This window comes from Idiotropiscis lumnitzeri, chromosome 3 (assembly GCF_059441095.1).
Source record: "Idiotropiscis lumnitzeri isolate Australia: NSW breed Sydney's pygmy pipehorse chromosome 3, RoL_Ilum_1.0, whole genome shotgun sequence".
In the NCBI taxonomy this organism is placed as follows: Eukaryota; Metazoa; Chordata; class Actinopteri; order Syngnathiformes; family Syngnathidae; genus Idiotropiscis; species Idiotropiscis lumnitzeri.
The window spans coordinates 3,918,262-3,937,373 of NC_142393.1; the positions used below are offsets into that span (position 1 = coordinate 3,918,262).

General features: G+C 43.0%; 1 protein-coding gene across 1 annotated transcript in view; it reads left to right on the plus strand.

Moving 5' to 3' along the window:
* The window catches only part of LOC148339465 (receptor tyrosine-protein kinase erbB-4-like), a 158,962-nt gene that overhangs the window by 1,057 nt on the left and 138,793 nt on the right, over nucleotides 1-19,112 (plus strand). The window lies entirely within an intron of this gene.

The window sequence follows — 19,112 nt, forward strand, 5'->3', positions numbered from 1 at the left end:
AAGCAGAAGAAGTGACAATATGCTTCACGTCACTCAGTCGCTCTCCAGGAGGGTTGAAGTTCTCAGACACACACACACACACTCCACGCGGGTTGCTGGAAGCAGCTGAATGCAGCCTATTTGACGCATGTATTAATGGCTGGATGCTAATGTGTGCATGTGGAGAAAAAAAAAATCCAACCACACTGTATGCACACCCAGCCAGGATATTTGTAAAACAAATTCCACCCAGAAGAACCCACGCTGTGCCTTGTGGGAACTTTGTGGGTGTTAATGAGTCGATGATGTGCTAAATTGGTTACCCTGACGATCATTTTGATATAAAGATTGCAGTGTTGAATGCAAAGAATCTCATGTGTGTGTTTGCTATTTGAAACATTGTAAATTAATCAAATATTCCATCAATTAAACACTTTTTGTTCGAGTTAGAACATTCATAGGGTCAAAGGTCACATGAGCACAATGTTTTAGCCAGCAAAGGCCCATATGTATTATATGTTCTTGAATAGTTTTAAATAATCTGACATAATTTGATATTCTTCTCAACCACAGAGGGGACAGTTCAGTAAAAAATGTAAGGCTTTTGTTATTGCGTCATATTAATTAAGCACTGTTGGAGCATAGAATCGGCGTTCATGTGTGAGAGAGAGAGGAACAAATGCAGCTTTGGCATGCGCGTGCTTGGGTGACATTTTGAAGACGCCTGTCCAGTGGTGTGGGAAGGGGGATGCTGCGGCATTGGGGGTGCGCTTGCTGAATGCCAGTTTCAAATTACCGTCGGCTTGTCAGCTGGCCCACACGAAGCCGGCTAAGACTTTGGAGACGACTGGCACAAATGAGAATTTATTATGAGCTAATTAAGCTTTTTTTTTTTTTCTTGATAGCATCGGTCTAGACTGTTGTAGACCTTTATGTGACAGCATGACGGATGAGGCGGAGGCGAGGAGCAATTCTGTCATGCTCCAAATTACTCAACGTTGCTATCGAACCTGCATATCTGCGCTCTGCGACCCACGTGGAACTTTTTGCTCTTGCGCAATGCCGCCGTGGTTGCTAAGGAGAAGGAGACGGATATAACAGGCCCCAAAGAATACTACTTGGAGTTGAGTGAAGGTTCCATCGGATTGGCACGTCGTCCGAGAAGTCGGCACGTTGGACTGGAAAATGGACGAAGAACACAGCGCAAAAGCGGACGGAGGCGCCCACTTCTCTGGAGCTTCTGCACAGCGTGAGAAGTAGTACCCCTCCCTGCCATCGGTGGCGATAGTCACTGCCAAGCCTTTGATCGCGATGGGAAATAACAGCGGGCTCTTTCTCTCTCTCTCTCTCTCTCTCTCTCTCTCTCTCTCTCTCTCTCTCTCTCTGTCTCTCTGTCTCTCTCTCTCTCTCTCTCTCTCTCTCTCTCTCTCTGTGTCTCGCTCTCTCTCTCTCAAAAATATTTTTAAATAAAACATGATAATCCACAGTTGCCGAACCGAGTATGTAATACTAGCATTTTGTTTTACTCAACAGATTTACATTTCACATTGAACTAATAAGTAAATTGAGGCAACATCATATTTTGATTTCCGTTTGTTGTACTATTTATGACATTTGGCCAAATTGGGGAACCCAGGACTTTGGGACCTGACTCACTGTGTGCATGCAGGATGACAACAGGCAGCAGCAACAGTTTCCCGCCCGACGATGGGCATCGTGCCCGCTCCCACTGGCACTGAGCAAGGTCACGGAAGGTGAAAAGGGCAGCCTCAACTTTTGGACTTAATTAGAGATCACAAGTGCACTTTTGCACTTGACTTCACAAGTTTCTCACTCAGACTCTTTCTGTTCTGTTTCTTCTCGACCACTGGAGGGTTCCCCCCCCCCCAGCCCACCACTTGTAATTCTGCTCAGAGATGAACGCCTTCGTACTGTGGTGGAGACAAACACCCGCACACGTCTCTTGTCTTGTGTTTTCCTTTCTTCTCCCTCTCTATACCTCCGACATGTATCCATTCTTGCTGTGTTTTCTTCATTTCCTAATTTTTAATTTGATCCTGGGCCAGCAGGATATTACACACGTAACCCAAAATGCCAGTTGAGTATTAGGAATTTAATAATAAAAAAAAAATTAGGAAACTCTATTAGAGTCCAACAAATCTTTTAGAGGGCACAACATAAAAGACACTGATTATTACCCCCCCCCTCTTACGCAGAAACCCCAAGCAAAAGATGAGATTCCCAGAATTCGCCGCACATTTAGCCTTCTGTATACAAACGTGGGCTTTAAGTTCCCACTCACGCGCAAGTACTCCGGCACAAGGCCAACACAGGAAGTGGGATGTCGTTCAGTTTCTTTTGACTGACAGCGTCGCCTTGGCGAGGCAGACCCGACTCTTTGGAAAAACAAGTCTGGGCTTTTTTCTTTCACTTGCCTGCCTGCCTTCCTCCACCGGCGTTCCCTTCGCAGCGGCTGTCGACTCCCGACTCGGCCTATCACAATCACAGAAAAAAAAAAGAATTTGCGCCATAACCTTGACAAAGCTGTTTTAATTCAAGAGATTGCTGGTTTCTAATCCCGATAGTGTGCGCACGTGTCGATGCGCTGTTTCTGGCATCTCACACACACCCAAACCATCAGAGCTATTTTGAACATTTCTCAGTTTGTGTGTGTGTGTGTGTGCGACTAATCGGTTTCATTACACTAGAAATTAAGGATATTTACTGTTCTGAGGCGCTCATACGACAGCCGCCTTAATCAGGCACCGTGCGCCCGGCTCGGAGCGAGTGCGTTATTGTGTGTTTGCGTTTGATTGATATTCTGTATGCTGGAGCATGTGCACATTTATTTCTATCAGACAATTTCTGACAGAGCCCGTCAGTGTCTGGCTTCCTCAGCTCCTTATTGAATATTTGCCACTAGTGGAAGAGATGATTGTTTTGCTGAGCCGTCACCATGATGGAGGAAGACCACGTTCCGAAAGCTCTGAAATGTAAGATAACAAAGCGTTCATAATATCACGGATCATCGGGAGGGCACAAAGACGCATCGATCCGCTGAACAAGACGGTTGCATTCGGCTCCTTCTACAACTGCTGTAGTCGCTCGTCCCTGCGAAACCGCAAAGCCGATAACAGCCGAGTTGTGATGAAGTAAAAACACACAAATTGAATGCGATTGTATCCAAGCGGAATTCCATTCACCGCGTTAAAGATTTTATTTCAAATGCAAATAATATTGGAACCCTCTGCAGCGTTTTAAATGACTTGGATTGAGCTCCTCGTTTTAGTCAGGAAGTTAATTTCAGAGTGAGGTTAGAAGTGTCTGAGAAGACGAGCTCTGGGGAAGTAGAGTCCTCATAACTCGTGAGTTGGTGTTTTTTTCTTCTTTTTTTTTTTCATTTGGCTTGTGTCAGTGGTTCTTAATTAGAGTTTGTTTGTGTGAAATGAGAGTGATGGGTAAAATTGGCACGAGGAGCACAAAAATTGTGTGTGACAGCCAAGTGTGTGTCTCTTCAATGTGTTTGCGTGTGTACGTCACGTGTTTATAGTTTATTTGACAGTGGACGAGTTCAGTGAGGGGACGACATCCTGACAAACCATTTCCTTAAAGGGACGCTTGATTGACGTTAACGTTGACATTTGTATAATAGGTTTGCATGTAAAAATAGTAATAAAATGCCCCCCCCTAAAAGTCTCTGCAGTGATTTAAATTTGTCTTTATTTTGTGATGCGTTTTACAACAAATTGCCACGCCCCCTTTTGGAGATCGGCTTATTAATTTTTTTCCTGTTTCACCGTCAACGTCAAAGCAGGGAATCAAAAATACCGCGTCGATTGTTTCTCCACTTCATCGGGCTGAAGCGGACGAGCGCAATAATGCGCACACGAACCCCGACTGGTTATATTTCGGACATTTAGCTACGCTAAAGTTGTGTTAACTCGAAGGAGGCAGACGCCGGCTGAGAGTGGGCAGCAGGCGAACATGGATCTTTATCCCCGGCCTCTTTCCTCCTATCCGTTGGATGACATGCATGGCTAATCACAACATTTCGCTTCAGGCCGTTAAAATGTATTTCCTAATTTCTTCAAAATTAATGGATTAAAAAAATGAAAATTGTCACATATTTCAGTTTCCTTTTTTAGTGAAAAATAATCCGTCTTGTCTGGACGGCTACTTTAAATCTCCCAGTAATAAATGAGGAGCCATCAGAAAGTGGCAGTTATGTCAGCCATCCTTCAGCCAAGTGGGGGTGGGGTGCACGAAATGGGTGAAAGAACTCCCCGATCAGTATGAGAATTATGGGTATGCGAGTCCAGGATGATTGTGCATCAGACGGAGAAGTCGCCATGTTTCTTATCCTCGCCGCCTGCGCCCCCACCGCAATTCTTCGCCTCTCTTTGTTTCACTGAAGTGACCTTGCAGTCCAGCAGATATATGGCCACCCCTCCGGCGGCTTTAAAGGTACATAAAACTTCGGTGTGTGTGTGTGTGTGTGGAGGGTCCTTGGGCCTGGCTTTGCTGTGGTATTGTGAACACGAGGAGGCGAGTCACCTTTAATGGCCAGAATGTGCAAAACGTGAGCATCTGTTTGTGCATCGGCAATGTTCATTTTTGTGAAGTGGGCAGTCAAACCCCCTCAGCGAGGCTCCCCTTACGTTCTGGCCTGGAAAGCAACCGGCGGTCGCTCTTGGCAAGGTGAAAGCAGGCGGACGTCGGGGTCGTTGGTAAAATGTCGACAAAAACAAGGGAGGCGGTCTAATTTCATGTGTGTGTGTGTGTGTGTGTGTCCGGAAGAGGTTAAGGTGGACTGAGGGAAACAGCATTGCGGCCTCTGAGGAGCGCAGCTATCATCTTCGCTAAACGTTCCAATTAATCAATCCCGGCCACACTCGCAGGTAGTGTGCGTGTGCGTACCTTTTAAGCAGGGATGGCCAACTGTGGGCTTGTCGGCCGACCGCGTACTGAGTGGCCTGCACCTTGATTGGGTAAAAAAAAATAAATAAAATACAAATCCCCAAAACGCTTCAAAATATTGCTAAACAATACGTAAACAGGAAAATGGGAGAAAATGGGCTAGGAAAAAATATTGGGGGGGCGAGGGAAAGGAAAGAAAGTCCGCAAATACTCAAATCCATGTGTGTCGATTTGCAAATATGCTGACGTCGAGTGTAGTTTTAAGTTATATTATCAACAATCACCACTAGATGGCAGACGTGTCTTACCTGCGCTTAAATTGCCCTACATTAATTGGCCGAATATATTTTTTTGCGTATTTGAAATGATATGGAGGACAACCATAGTGCCTCAGCAGCGACTCCCTGAAAGACTTTGAACTCTGTGAGTTTGGAGCTTTAGTTTGACTGAATCAGCGCGGGAAATGTATCCTGATATTAATGCTGATTCCAACAAAACTTCAAATTGGCCCGGTCATTGAGGTTCGTCTCATAAGCTCCACGCACAAACTCAGTGAAGACCAGTGCTTCTCAATTATTTTCTGTTAGCCCCCCCCCTCCCCTAGCAAGAAGAAAACATTTTGCACCCCCACCCCACCACCACCCACTCTCTGCCGCATCTATAAATACTAATAGCATTTTTGTTGCGAAACAAATCTACACCGTAGAGTTAATACTCTGTGCACAACGGGCAAGGAGAGCGCCACTGCCAACTACTGGAGTGGAGGTGCAATTACACTTTATTGTCGTACAACGACAACGCGCCCACCTTGGCATAGCACCCCCCCCCCCCACACACACACATGGGGGGCTCTGCCCCACTATTTGAGAAGCACTGGCGTCGACGTCAAGTGTGTCACGGTATCCGTATTCAAGCACATTTCCATGAAGTATAAACACATTAAATTTCCAATTGAGGGCCCTGATGAAATTTTCCAAATGATATTCTAACAATGAAATATTTAATCCGTTGTTCAAACAACTTTTTTTTTTATTTTTTTTTTTTTAACCGGAATATATAAACGCCACGGCACAGACTCGAGTTTAAACATCTTCGGAGGTCAAATTCATGCCAACATTAAATCTTTAATAACTCAGCAAGCACGGCTTTGGGGACATTTGAACGTTTGACTGACCTCAGGGTAAAAACAAATGAAGTTTTGTTGAAATAGAATGTGAAAACATTTGTTCTGGCGTGACGAGTGCCAAAAGAGCGAGATGACTGCTTGCAAGGTTAACCACTTCGCATAAAGACGTGACGAGCATTTGACTTTTGAACATTGACGTGTATTGCCATTACTTTGAAACCAATTGTGCACTCACCCGTAATGTGGAAGGCGCTTGACAGCGGGACAGAAGTCGTTTCACGAGACAAAACGTTTTTTTGATTTGCAAAGAATATTTGACTTAGCATCCAGGACGAGGCGTGCGGATTTTTTTTTGATGCGATATTGGAATCAGCCCCATTCTCATTATGTCTCCGAAATCTGTATTTGCATGATCACAACCCGCTTGTTGCCTTGTTTTTTTTTTTTTTTCTTCTTCTCACCATGGAGACCGATGTCCAATTTGTTTGTTGATTGAGCTGAGACAGAAAAGAAAAGTACAGAACGCATCTCTCTAGTTTTCACTTAATGTCCTATTCATTATCGAAGCGCCGCGCGCAATCCAGTTGTAAATTTGCAGTTAAAGTCCAATCGACTTTCGGAGACCATAGATACTCACTGGCTGAGATTTACGCAAACAACAACTAAAAAAAAAAGCATTTAGAGCACAATCCTTCAACTTCATCCTCCTCCTGGCAGCTTTGCTTAACACACAAAGATTCTGTTACTGAATGAAAATTCAATACCTTTTTGCTACATTACATCCAGAAAAAACGATTTATATTGTTTAGTGTTTGCCCTTGATGGGGAAAAAAAAAGATTTTTTTTCCAATGTTGCGTTTTCAGATGATGTGCAACAGAGTTTTGCAATTTTTATTGCGTCTCGTCCTCCATTTTCCATTTTCTTATGATGGACTGTCAAATAAAAATGTCACAAAAATTATGGACACTCATTGAATTAAGCGGATATTTGCAAGAAGCCAAGATTTATTCTGCTTTATGAATGGCAACAGGGTAAAAGTAGATTTAATATAATGATTATAATCAATGAATACAAATTTTCAGACAAATTAAATGCAATCGAGTAGTTCCCTGCGGTACGCCAAATGATGTCACACGAACTCTACAATGTATGCAAATTCTTTTCTCAAAATGAATCAGGAAATCCTTGGAGGAAAGGTTTCTCATCACCTCAAATAAGTGATTAATACATTGAGAGGGGAAAAAAATAATGATGATTCATCCAATTTAAAAAAAAAATGTATCTGGATCCAGATGATTTTTTTTTTCCATACATCGACTTGACAAAATAGAATTTCGTAAATTCATCACCATTTTTTTCAGCGTTGAACCATCAGTGAGCCGCATACGCAAAAGCAAAATGTCGGAATTCCTTCAGGCCACTCGACACCCTCATCGGCTTTCTTAATTAGAGCGTCGTGTCCCGAGGCCTCCCGATGCCTCGTTTGTGTTTGCGACCATCCAAACGTTTTGTATGCTGCGTCCGGTGCATGCTGGTGTGTTTGTGCGTGCGCATGTTGGCAGGTCTTGTTGTGAGGGGCATGAGCAGGTGGTGCGAGCCGCTGCTTCCGTGCACAGACTCCACGGCTGTTGGTTTAATCACACGCCAGTGCAGCTTCACACAACTCTCGTTATGGCAGCGAGTGATGTTTCGAACAAGGTTCCCGTAACGGCGTAGCGCAAGCCATATTAAACCTCGTTGGGCAATTTTAAGTCTTCAAAATTGTTGGTAATTGCGATTTTTTTTTTTTAAAGGAAATCGCTGGCAGGTATCTCAGCATCACAATCTCATATCAGATAATATAAAAAATTAATTATAATTCAAAATGTTGTCATTGTTGTGTGTTCTAGCTCAGGATGTTTCTGTTGGATGTGGTGCTTCGTGCGTTGAAAAAAAGTGAAAACAACATTTTAATTTCAAACACATTTTATTCTAGGGAGATCTTCGAACACCTTTCATTTTCTGGATGTGCTTAAAAGCGGACATTACATCCTAATTGCATCGTAAACACGAACCAGTGTAATTAAAAGGCATTTACATTAAAAAAGCTCCAAAAGAAAACAGAGAAATAAAATACAGTATTTTCCGGACTATACACCACTACTTTTTTCCTTGATTTTGATCTATGCGGCCAATACAGCGGTGCGGCTTTTCTGTAAATTTTTCTTTCACCACTAGGGGCGCTCTATCTTTCATAAAATACACTAAATAAATCTCGATTTTTAAAATATATATTTTTTTATTTATTTAATTTTGGTCTGTTCTGTTTTAATGAGCAAGGTTGTTGCTGTGTTAAAAGGAACTGTTTTAACAATCTGTTTTTGTACCTTTATGTGCATTCACAGTACAAAATTGTTCTGTACATGCGGTAAACAACTCTTTTTTTTTTTTCAACATAGAAAATGCGGCTTATAGCCTGGCGCGGCTTGTTTATCATTTTTTGTCCAAATGAGTTGCTGCGGCTTATATGCGGGTGGATCTTATAGTCCAGAAAATACAGTAATCAATAAATGACAAAAAAAAAACAATTTGTCCTGAGATATAAACTGTTTACTCTATTGATTTTTTTTTTTTAAGTTTGTGGTTTATCGATTTTTTTTTTTTAAATATTGACATAGGCAATTATCATCATGTCAGTTCTTCCCATTTTTTTTCCTAATTGTGTCCTTATTCTTCACAAATTGTGGCGTTCCACAATACGCGTGTTCACTGTCCAACCAATTAACCGTTGCCATATTGTCACACCGTTGCCACTTTTGGTAGCCGCTAATCATTTCTGAAGTCACCACCGTGACGGTGCTAAATTTCCAGCACCAAACCATTAACCCACCTCCTCGCAAGTCGTTTATTCAACACCGAGTGGCACCTTGATGTGAATTGCCGCGAGTGATTAAATGGCGCAAAATGGAAATATCGCTCCGCTGTCCAAAAAGGGTGCAAGTAGTGAACTGTTTACTTACCTGACGCAGGCATCAAACTCACTCAACGTGGGTGCAAATGAAAAGTAATTGTCACATTAGAAGCGAGTGTCTGAGGTGCCTCCGCTAACAGACTGCAGCTGCATCCATGTCAAATTTACTGCTTCCGTTCTCAGAGGCCGTGAGCACAACATGAATATAAAATTAAATGGCGGCATTAAGCGCTTACTGCTCGTTTGGCTGTGTGTGTCTGGATAATGAGCATCTGTGCTGTTTTTTTTTTTTTTTTAATGTAGCATTTTAACTTGTAACAGCGCACCTGTCTGTTTTTGGAAGGCCCTTTTCGAACACCCATCACACCGTTGGCTTACCGGCTAAGTAGCAAATAAACTCCAAATGCACGTTTGTGTGTGTGCGTGCGTGGTGGGGTGTGTGTGTGTATGTGTGTGTGTTTGGAGGAAACATTCTGCTGGGAAAATAGTGCTACTAATTAGTGGAATTAGCCACAGATCAAAAGATTCAATTAGAAAGCTGTGTGGTTGCGCAGAAGCGGCGAGGGGAAGCTGCAACACGGCGTGCGCCTCCAAAGCTCACGCTGGAAGGGACGGCATGCCGAGAATCTCTGCAAGTAACCCTTTGGCTGCTAACAAGTTGCCGTGGGATCGTTTTGGAAAATGCAATTGCTCTCCGCCGTAAAAAAGCGCCTGTGTGGCTGGCCACCTTTGTAACAAGCGAGTAAAGCCGCATGACCAATTCCATTCATTTTGTTCAAAGACTCCCAAATGGACATCAGCAAATGAAACATGGGTGTTTAATTAGTTATCAACACACACGCACACACACGTACGCACCCACGCACGCACGCTTCCGTGAGATGTCATTAATTCACGCACTTGATTTTCCTTGTGCTTCCGCATACAGTGTTCTCCAATTCCAGACCTAATTAAGAACATAATTAAGTGTGTGTGTGTGTGTGTGTGTGTGTGTGTGTGTGTGTGTGTGTGTGTGTGTGTGTTGTGGGTGGGCGGTGGGGGTTAGGCGCTCACCGCGCACTCTGTCACAGCTTGGACCAGCACGGCCAATTCACAGCACTGCTAATTTGCCATTTAAACGCCACATGTTTGACTCCTCCTAATTAAATATGGAGCAACAACACCCCCCCCCCCCCACACACACACGCACATTTGGTGAATATAAGGGCTGTTGACAGAGCCATCAACATATAAATCAGGCGGAAAACTAACCATAAAAGTTTGAATCGCTATTGCATAATAAGAGCATTAAAAGATTTGAGATTTTCTATCGCTTTTTGTGATTATCGTTATCATCTCGGTTATTGTCTTTTTTTTTTGCTAGTGTGCCTTATAAATATTAAAAAAAAAAAGACAGCAGTATTAGGGTATAAAATGTATTAAATATATATTAAAATTACAATTGTAATTTACTGCTGCTAATATTTGTTGCTAATTTTGAGGCGCCTTGAATGCATCGAATGCAACAACAGCCTAAATAATATTTTCTTGGGTGGGGGGGCCTGAAATGTATTATTTTTGTTATTTCCCGTAGGAAAAATGTAATCTGAACAAGTCAGACTTTTACCAGTGTTTCGGTTTTGATTGTGTTTTGACCTTTAGGGGGTAGTAAAGCGAGCAATAAGTTCACAGCAGTGGTGCCTTGAGATACGAATGACGTGTTTTTGGAGATATGAGCCGTCTTTTGGAAGATTTATTTCTTTATTTTTTAATTTTTTTTGGCTTTGCCGAGCCTACAAACATTTGAAATACGAGCGCTGTGTGGTGGCGGTGGACCCAATCCACTTTATAGCATCACCTGCAATATAACGACATGACTTTGTTTTAACTCTTAAAATGGAAAGTTCCCTCTGCCGCACTTTTTTTTGGGGGGGCTAAATGGCATCTCTGGCAGACTTGATGGTGATGGCTAACGAGTTCATCCCATTTTTATTTTGGTGTAGCTGAGTCACAAAGGGCGTCTTAAAATAATTTGTAGTGTTTAACTGTACTCAATATGGCGTCTACTTGAGATTATTCTTTGTTGATTGCATTTACATCTGAGAGGTTAATGTTTTTGCCTGCTATTGAAAGTCTGATGCAATTTTCCTTTTCACTTTATGTCAGGGTTTCGGTCCTTGTTCGCTGTTTGTTAAAATCGTCTAAAGCATGTTCTTTTTGCATCGCATTGGTGTTTTGAGTATTAGCATAATTATTATTAGCATTAGTTGTATAACTACAAGGGATGGACGTTATTCCTCAAAAAACGATTCGATACATTTTTCGATAGATGGGTTGCCAAACTATTCATGTTGGACCCGATTCGGTTCGACTCAGTGGGAGTCAGTTCGATGATGATGATAGATAGATAGATAGATAGATAGATAGATAGAGAGAGAGAGAGAGAGAGAGGAGAGAGAGAGAGAGAGAGAGAGAGAGAGAGAGAGAGAGAGAGAGAGAGAGAGAGAGAGAGAGAGAGAGAGAGAGAGAGAGAGAGAGAGAGAGAGAGAGAGAGAGAGAGAGAGAGAGAGAGAGAGAGAGAGAGAGAGAGAGAGAGAGAGAGAGAGATGAGAGAGAGAGGAGAGAGAGAGAGAGAGAGAGAGAGAGAGAGTGAGAGAGAGAGAGAGAGAGAGAGAGAGAGGAGAGGAGAGAGAGAGAGAGAGAGAGAGATTTTATTTTTTTCTTTTCCACACAGCCTATGTAGCTAGACAGTAAAAAAAAAAAATTCTTTCACCTCTGCAAAGAGCAACCGATATTACTGTAGCTTATTGATCTTAGTTGTGATGTCTCCATGTAGCGTAAATCTATCCGCAATGTTCCACTAAAAAAAAAAACAAACAAAAAATTCAAACAAAAAAGTAACATCTGCAAACTTTGTGCTTCCACCGGATATTTAGGCGACTCTGATGCAAATGCGTTTAAGATGTTTGTTAGTTTTTGTATATTCCCTTGCTGCTTTTTGTGTGAGTGGAGTTTTGTTGCGCTGCACTCTGTTAAATGGGAGCGATTCATCAGCTTCACGCAGGAACGGACACAGCTGCCGTGAAATCCGCCGGGAACCTGCACACGAGCACGCGCACACACAAATTTAAAGATATACGATAAAGGCTTTGCGTGCCTTTTGTGGATGCAAAGGTACAAGTAATTGTTTTGACCTTGTCTTCTGACATCACCGGCCACACTTTGTCTTCTTATTTGTCTCCACGCTCTCGTCTTTTTTGTCCACGTCGGAATCCATTCTGCCGCTTGGCTATCACCGTCACACAAGGCGCAGATTCCGCTCGCGCTTGAGGTTCCGTTCGTGTTGGTACGCGGCCAGCAAACGTCCTCCAGCGCGACTGACAGGTTGATTTTTCTGCAAAGTGGAAGAAAAGACATTTTCTCTGAAGCTCAGCACAAAGGTAGCTCACCTCAAGTGGGCGTTAAATCGATTTCAAAATCACTCGCTAATTTTTTTTTTCTAAATGTAATGTTTGGTGGCTTATTTTGTGCGCTTTTTTTGAATCCTCAAGGATTTTGATTTTGAAAGGTGTTTATTGACCATGTGGCATGATGAGCATATTTGTTGTGGATTATTTAAATGAAGCACCTGTAGAACTGCTCAGCTGTTTCTCTTTAGATTGGAGCCAATTACAGCGTTGGTGAAGATATGATTGAACTCTTTTGGGTTTCCAAACTTGATCGCCATTTGAGGTTGAGGCATTTGAATGGAAGAACTGAAGCACCTTTTTTTTTAAATTCTTTGTTTGTTTTTGTTTGTTTGCTTGTTTTTCTTTTTACTTTGCACTGAGGGCTGATTTAGATATTTGTAATTTTTTTACTGCGATTTTCTTTACACTTTCTTAGCCACTCTTTGTTAGCCTCCTCAGTTAAAACGCTACTTGTTCTTGCGGTTGTTTATTTGTCACCACTGGGGAGATGATCCGCATCACGCAGCTCGTTGCTGCTGCTGTGCACGGACTTGCATCTTAATTGTACAAATAAAGTCCGTACGGCTGCAGCGCAAGATAGCTTGACGGCTAGCATGCGAGCATCGGCAAAATAAATGACTTCTGGGACAACGCATGACATTATTTATTTATTTATTTTTTAAATCAGTACAGAGCTGGTTAGCGTTTTCTGAGATGGCAATTTCAGTCCCAAAACGAGAAATCGTTCAGCCCTATTTCCACAGTTTGTTCCACTAATGACTATTTTCCTTTTAAAGGATGAGAAAGAGGAGGACCACCAGAGTCGAATGTCTCACATTAAGTCTTGGGAAAGAGTTGCCGAGCTGCTCTCAGGGAGTCGGGGCGGGAGATTTACACAGTTTCTCTTAACCTTGAATATCCTGTTTTATTCCGTTTTTCCGTGTAATGGCGAGACGCTGTGCGCTGAAATTTTCTGTGTTGAGCACACAAATGGCAAAACACGCTGATGATCTTCCTGTGCAACTTGCTACTGACGTGATCGCGCAGGTCACGTGATCTGTGCCAATGCGCCGTCACTGGAGCGCTTTCCTGATAATGAAGCGCCTGCGCTCACTTTGTGAGACGAATCGAACCGCCGACCTAGTGGGCCACCGCCTCTATATTGCACACTACCAACTGCGCAAAGCTTGTTTACCGCCGCCGCCGCCTCATTTTCACTCGCCGCCGTGTGAATTAGCGCGAGAATCACATTTTCCCGTGCGCTGCTTTGGTTAGAAATTGTGCAATGACGTCCACTTCCTTTACCTCTCTGGAACCTTCCTTCCCTTTCCCATGAATTCACTGAGGAAGGGGGGGCAGCCAGTGATTGACAGGGGTGATAATCCGGCTAATGGTAGAAATAGCAGCTGTTTGCGAAGGTGTTGAGCACGACTGCAAGAAAAACGTGAGAGGTTGGACATTGCGGCGGCTTGTTTTTTTTTTTTTTTTTTTCCCCTCTCTTCCTCCCCGCATCTGCTCACCTCTCTCGCAGTCACTCCTCGCGGCCTCGGTGTCATCATTAGTGCCGCGTCCTAATTAGCTCCGCGCTAGCTAATTGCGCCTGTGACGCAACATCTCAGGGGAGAGACGACGTGCTAATTTCAATAAGAGTAAACAAGCAAACTGCTCCCCAGTGACGATGGATTAATTACAAAGCGTCCTCCGCCGACGCCGATTGAAAGAACGAGAGTGGGTTGATGCAGAGGAAGAATCGAGGGGAGGCGGGGGAAGTGCAGGCAAAGAGTGAGGTGGGGTCAGCAAAAGTTTGCCTTCATTTTTTTTTTTTTTTAGCGTTGGGGAGCATTCTGAGTCTGGCGTTCATTTTAGGAAATTGTTGTCACTTTTCTTTCCTCTGTGCCGTTTTGAAACTCCCGAAGCTTCTCTTTTTAAACTTTCCGTAAACGTATAAATGACAAAAATTGTACCGGGGGGGCCTCTGCGCAATCATTGGACGATTTTGTGTTTGACCTGACAGATCCAGTTTGCTTTTTTGCGGGGGTGCATTAGCTCAGCATTTTCCCCAGTATTGCCTTGCCTTTCTTCAAGAATCTCTACTGATGCCTGTTATGACAGGCCGTTTATTTATTTATTTTTTTTCTGAATATGCCTATGGCAGGCGAGCTGAGGGAGACGAACGAGCACCAAGCAGGTGTCCAGCTGGTTGGGTGCCACCTCCACAGGAGGAAGTGACAGTCACAGCAAAGCGCTCTGAATGTGATGTACCTTCCTTCCTGTCTGTCTGTCACATTGCACCTCTCAACTAATTCATGGATTTGTTCTTGATGAAGATGTCACCGTCAGCGTGAGGCCTTCCTGTCACCAACTTGTGATCTGATTGGCTATCGCAACTGTCTATCAACTCTAAGAGACCGTACACTCACACAGCACAGACCCCCGAACTGTTCATTCTGAAGGCCTTAGACCAGGCGTGGGCAAACTATGACCCGGGGGCCACATGTGGCCTGTTAAAAATTTTAATCCGGCCCGCTGAACTTGAAAAAAATGAAATGAATAAACATTGTTCATGTTTTATTTTCTAAATACTGTGGTTTTTCAAAGACATATGTATTGTTGTAATTATTTTCTCCGATGAGGCCAAAACACTCAATCCATCTGCTCCTGGTCCATCCCCTCTGTCAAATGTCACATTTTAGAACCCATAGTGGCCCGCCACTCAAAAAGTTTGCCCACCCCTGCCTTAGACAAATGGTACGTGCCACTGATACTACGAAATCTGCCCGGCAACACAAGCGATCTGAATTCTGATGGGATTAAAAACTGTTGCCGGGCAGATTTCGTAGCAGATTTTTAGATTTCTATATCTTGATTTTTGGTTATGTTAAGACAACAATTTGACTACCTTTTCTTTGCCTTTTCTGAATTTTTATTTTTTTATTTATTTTTTTTAAGCTTGTAACTCTCGACGGGCTCCACGGGATGAACCCGTACAGATTTGAATAACCTTCATTTTCAACTTTTCAAAACATGTTGCCGAAGAGTTAAATATAGACATATTCTTCAGGGGGGGGGTTCAGCCCAACTCATTGTCCTCTCACACTCCTTACCGGCTGTGTTAAGAGCTGCCTTCAGGGAAAGCAGGTGTTGCCGCAGTTGTCGTGATGGACGATTAAAGTGAGCGCGTTGGGTTTTGTCACCCTAAACGCATGCGGAAGGAGGTCATGAGGCCGAGGGGAGAAAGAAGGCGTCGTGGCGATCTGGCGGATTTATTGGTGCAATGATTAAATCTCAGGGCCGGAGGCGGCGTGGACGCTGAGGCCTTTTCGCTCATCTTCATGCAACGAGATGGATGCAGCATAAGGTGTCCGTGAGAGAACGCCCGTTTTGTTGTCCATACGCATATACTAAATAATTTCTCTGTCATTGAGGCCATTTTCCTCAGCTTGTGGGCTTGACTTCATACTTTATTGCATAGACACTTGACATTTATAGCCGGCTGCTTTATATTGATTTGCAAGCATTTCAAGTGTGTGCGTGTGCGTGTGTGTGTGTGCGTGTGCACGCGTGTGTACGAAGCTGCAAGATGTTTGTATAAAACAAGACTGACGCCTCGTGTGCAAACATCAACTGAAATCAAAAAAAGGATTGCGGGAATGGTGTTGCACACGCTTGTTCGGCAAGTTCCCATCGTCCATTTTTTGGCATTCGCTGCATGCTCACATCATGGACGACTCATCTGCTCTTAAAAAAAGTTTCAATTGGTTCTTTCATGTCTTTTTCAGTTTTATTTTTTTGTTGAACGCAATGATCTTTTTTTGCATTGACATCACCTCACGTCATTATTTTCGTGTGCTAAACCGCCATGGCTGTGTGAATCCGCTTTTGGGCTTCAACAAAGTTACGCTCTTACGACTTTTTCCTGGACCGGCGTATAAATGTTGGCTCACTGTTGCGCCTTTGACGTGCCAATTTTGCAGGTATGCAGTGTGAAAGCGGATTTTCCCAAATCCTATAAATCCGCATCGTGTCCCTCAAACCACTTTCTCGTCGGGCCGTCGTGTAGCAATTCAAGACAACATCTTCTGGAAAGCTTACTTTGTATTGTTTGTATACATCTCAGAGTTGTGTCTCTGGCGTGCCTGCCGACTCATCAAGTGGGAAATGAAACACCTAAGTGAATCTTTAGTTTCTGCCTATTTGTGGGAGTGTCTCTGTGGGCGAGCCGCTACCCACTTGATATTGACTGAATAACGATCCTTGCTCCGCATTTGATCAGAAACGGATATTTTTTGTGTGTGTTGGAATTATCGCAGCTCCAAAAGCAGTTCAGAGAATGAAAGAATGTGTAGGTCTAGAGCAGTGGTGGGCAAACTACGGCCCGGGGGCCACACGCGGCCCGTTAAACGTTTTAATCCGGCCCGCCAAACATGAAAAAAAATTTAATGAATAAATCTTGTTAATGTTTTATTTTCCTTGTATTTCTGATGTGTTGCCACTAGGAGGCGCACTCCAGATTGATTAACTTTGTTGGGGGAGGAGCCTCTTACTCGAGGTTTCAAACACATGTCAACGTTGCAACTTGACCTAATTTTTACATCCTATACGGCGGAAACATCCACACTCCAGCTCTTCAGAATCATATTCTGTTGTTTAATTTGCTAAAAAAAAAAAATTTGATTACGCTATCATTAGAAATGGACGCCGGCGCTGCCATCTGTGCCCTCCGATGAGAGAAAAATAGTCTTTAATAGTTGACTAAAGCTCATGAATGTGATTGTATTATTTTTATAAACACAATTTTAAACGTCTAAGGTGTGTGAGAGATACAGTGCAAAAAAAAAAAAAACTGAATCTGACTAAGTTGTTTAAAAGGCGCAAATTAGTCTGCATGCAAATTTAGCTTTGGGGCAGATGAGCTTCCCCTCGGCACCAGAGAACAACAACTATCGATTTTGAACAAAACAGCCCCCCCGCCCTCAGATTGATCCAACCTAACTTGTTATTGTCAATCGAGGATTTCTTACTAATTGTGACTTTCAATCTTGTGCGGGATGTGATGCTGGCAAGCTTGCGCCGAAATGAGGAAGACGTTTTGGGTTTTCCGAAAACCAAAGTAGCGAAAAGACAGTTTGCTCTCAATCTTTTTTTTTTCAAAATTTATAATCGGTCACGATGTATAAAAGTAGTATTAATATTGATTCACGACGGGTCGTCATACCAATTTTAGTTATTTATTAAGTTTTTTGGGGGGGGCACGGGCTGTTTTCTAAAACGGCTGAGCTCAGTTTTTGCCAAACAAAAGAGCATCCTCAGCACTTGTCACAGGGCCATCCTGGCCCAACCTCATTTGCATAATGAGGAGTGGACTGATATATGCAGAGATATTAAAGGTCAGTCACTTATTGTTGCAAAATATCAGCGTACTCTTCGAGACAAAGACTAACACTGCTGCAATGCGCCGCAAATGGGCCGACATCAATCAAAGGCGTCCAACAAAAAGAACTCGTCGTGAGATTTGCCCCGGCATTTGTGCAAGGAGCTTTAGACTCGCAGGTTTCATGTTTTTGTGCTCAGATTTGTTCCGGTCATTGAAAAGTAAGAAGTTGCCCTTGTGTTCACCCGTCATTATATCCCCGGCAAGGAGCTGAAACGTATGCTAATCCTCACTCGAGCATGTATCTCCAAAGTCATTCTGATGTTTTTGCAAGGGATTAAGGGGTCGGGAGGCTGCATCCGCTGTTGGGAAGTGTGGCGGGGTTTTGTATTTGACCGCAATAGATGTGCTGTCAGTGTTGCCGAAGACAGCGGGACTCCAGATGAAATGCCAATGACCCGAGGAAGCAGCCTGAGTCAGATGTCCTCGGTGAACGTCTGAAAGCTCCTTTTTCCCACTGTTGCACGTTTGAGTCGGTTGCCGTGATTGTGTTCAATCGCTTGCTGGAATTTGGTTTGTTTTTTATTCTGAATTAGGCGCACTTTGCCCTGAGCACAGCATTGTGGGAGAGGTGGTGTGCTAAGTAAGGGTGGGTATGGATTCAAATTTCTTAATATTTCTCAAATTTCCTGAATCGATTCGATTCAATACACAAGGGGCGAATTTGATTCAAGATTCACTTGGAATGATTTTTGATTCAATCAAGGATTTCAAGCCGTACCAATTTGACTTTTATATGGAAGGCATTCGCAGAAGAACTAATACTGACATTACGGGGTAGATGACATTTAAAAGTATAAAATTATCCATATATGGTTTGATGAATTGATATCGGGCTATGAAAAGTAAAATCGATTCCAATCGATAGATATCGATTTTTTTATTTTTATAATTTTTAAACCCAGCCCTCAATCCTGCTGAAAAGAAAGGTGATTTAAAGGCAAATTAATCGAGACCAAACGAGTGGAGCTTGTAATGCCATGCCTCACTGACCTGTCTTTTTGGACTTTTATTTTCATTAAAAAAAAAAAAAAAATGACCCGCATCCTTTACTTGCATTAAAAAAATAGATAAATAAAAAAATTAAAAACTTGAAGCATTGAATCTTTTTGGTAAGATTTCTAATGGACCGATTGACCGATCTTAAGAGCGCGCTGCGGCAGTTGATATCTCGTTGCCTTAAGTGAACCTCCTCCTACTTCCTCCTACCTGCCTTCAAACTGAATTATGTTATTCTGCCCGGACTCAGCGGGGTCAAAGTGTGTCCACTTGCCTCTTTC